Consider the following 2,611-nt stretch of genomic DNA (forward strand, 5'->3'; position numbering starts at 1 on the left):
TCCAAGATTAAAAGCATCAGAGATGCTGAGCATCTCTGCTCAGAATGGGGAGCAACTGGATGGTCCAGTCGGTTAAGCATCCAACTTCACCTCAGGTCATGATCTCACAGTTCATGAGTTCGAGCCTCATGTCGGGCTCTCTGCTGTCAGCACAGAGACCACTTTGGATATTCTGTCTCCCTCTCTCTCTCTCTGCCCCTACCCCGATTACACTCTCTCTCTCTCTCAAAAATAAGTAAACTTTTTTTTTAATACAAAATAAATAAATATTTTTTAAAAAATTTAAAAAGGGGCATCTGGGTGGCTCAGTTGGTTAAGCATCCAACTTCAGCTCAGGTCATGATCTCATGGCTTCTGAGTTCGAGCCCCATGTGGGGCTCTGTGCTGACAGCTCAGAGCCTGGAGTCTGCTTCAGATTCTGTGTCTCCCTCTCTCTTGGCTCTCCCCTGCTTGTGCTGTCTCTCTTTCTCTCTCTCTCTCTCTCTCAAAAAGAAATAAACATTAAATTTTTTAATAAAAAATAAAAATGAAAAAAAATACAGACTAAAAAGACATGATTAATACAATGGTCAAATCTGCCCTGGGTTGGAGCTGGAAGGGGGAGGCAAGAGTCAGACCTAGAGAAGGGAGACCTAGAGAATGAAAGACCTGGAGGAGGGAGAACTAGAGAAGGGAGAGCTAGAGAAGGAAAGATCTAGAGAAGGGAGAGCTAGAGAAGGGGAGACCTAGAGAAGGGAGACCTAGGGAAGGAAAGACCTAGAAAAGGGAGACCTAGAGAAGGGAAGACCTAGAGAAGGGGAGACCTAGAGAAGGGAGACCAGGAGAAGGGAGACCCAGAGAAGGAAAGACCTAGAGAAGGGAGACACAGAGAAGGAAGAACTAGAGAAGGAAAGACCTAGAGAAGGAAAGACCTAGAGAAGGGAAAACTAGAGAAGGGAGACCTAGAGAAGGAAAGACCTAGAGAAGGGAGAACTAGAGAAGGGAGACCTAAAGAAGGAAAGACCTAGAAAAGGGAGACCTAGAGAAGGGAAGACCTAGAGAAGGGGAGACCTAGAGAAGGGAGACCAGGAGAAGGGAGACCCAGAGAAGGAAAGACCTAGAGAAGGGAGACACAGAGAAGGAAGAACTAGAGAAGGAAAGACCTAGAGAAGGAAAGACCTAGAGAAGGGAAAACTAGAGAAGGGAGACCTAGAGAAGGAAAGACCTAGAGAAGGGAGAACTAGAGAAGGTAGACCCAGAGAAGGGAGACCTAGAGAAGGGGAGACCTAGAGAAGGGGAGACTTAAAGAAGGGAGACCAGGAGAAAGGAGGCCCAGAGAAGGAAAGATCTAGAGAAAGAAAGACCTAGAGAAGGGAGACCTAGGGAAGGGAGACCTAGAGAAGGAAAGACCTAGAGAAGGGAGAACTAGAGAAGGGGAGACCTAAAGAAGGAAAGACCTAAAAAAGGGAGACCTAGAGAAGGGAAACCTAGTGAAGGGAGCGCTAGAGAAGGGGAGACCTAGAGAAGGGAGACCAGGAGAAAGGAGACCCAGAGAAAGAAAGATCTAGAGAAAGAAAGACCTAGAGAAGGGAGACCTAGGGAAGGAAGACCTAGAGAAGGAAAGCCCTAGAGAAGGGAGAACTAGAGAAGGGAGAGCTAGAGAAGGGGAGACCTAGAGAAGGGAGACCAGGAGAAGGGAGACCCAGGAAAGGGAGACCTAGAGAAGGAAAGACCTAGAGAATGGAGAACTAGAGAAGGCAGACCTAAAGAAGGAAAGATGTAGAGAAGGGAGACCTAGAGAAGGGAGAGCTACAGAAGGGGACCTAGACAAGGGAGACCAGGAAAAGGGAGACCCAGAGAAGGAAAGACCTAGAGAAGGGAGAACAAGAGAAGGGAGACCTAGAGAAGGGAGACCAGGAGAAGGGAGACACAGAGAAGGAAAGATCTAGAGAAAGAAAGACCTAGGGAAGGAAGACCCAGGGAAGGGAGACCTAGCGAAGGAAAGGATTCCTTTTAGCCAAATGACAGAGATTGAAGTGAAATGGCAGAGTCAGCTCCCTGGAGCCTAGGGTGGTGGCAGAGGCCACCAGAGGGCTGGAGCAGTTGACGACAAGAGTCTGGGAAACCCCTGATGTCTGTCTTAAAACTAGGAGATTTAGTAGAAATCCATCTGCTCTCAAGACAATTAGCTAAAAGGTAAACATCTAACACTGGCCTTTCACACATGGGTTATTTTGTTACTCCAAGTGAAAGGTCTTGCAAAACTATGTGTATTTAAGCATTTTTATCTATAAAATTAATTTTCATCTATTTGAATAAAATATATATACACAAAGTCCTTTCGTCAGGATATTTTCCCTGAGTGTTTTAATTCATTTCAATTAATTTTAATTCAATTTCAATTAATTTTGCCTATTCTATAGTGCTTTTTTTTATGTTTATTTATTTTTGAGATGGGGAAGGGCAGGTGAAGCAGGCTCCACCCTGTCAGCACAGAGCCCGATGTGGGGCTCGAACTCACTAACCACAAAATCACGACCTGAACTGAAGTTGGATGCTTAACTGACTGAAACACCCAGGTGACCCTATTCTGTAGGGCTTACTAACAAATTGGAACATCTCAATCATCTAT

General features: G+C 45.5%; 1 long non-coding RNA gene across 1 annotated transcript; it reads right to left on the reverse strand.

Annotated features, from left to right (window-relative positions):
• Positions 1 to 274: 274 nt before the first annotated feature.
• Positions 275 to 2,349, reverse strand: LOC131495412 (uncharacterized). The gene is made up of 3 exons (XR_009253934.1): positions 1,159 to 2,349; positions 788 to 1,096; positions 275 to 709 (listed from the first exon to the last, which is right to left on the reverse strand). It is a non-coding gene; the product is annotated as an uncharacterized LOC131495412 (long non-coding RNA).
• Between the last annotated feature and the right edge of the window lie 262 nt (positions 2,350 to 2,611).

This window comes from Neofelis nebulosa, chromosome 15 (genome assembly GCF_028018385.1).
Source record: "Neofelis nebulosa isolate mNeoNeb1 chromosome 15, mNeoNeb1.pri, whole genome shotgun sequence".
Classification (NCBI taxonomy): domain Eukaryota; kingdom Metazoa; phylum Chordata; class Mammalia; order Carnivora; family Felidae; genus Neofelis; species Neofelis nebulosa.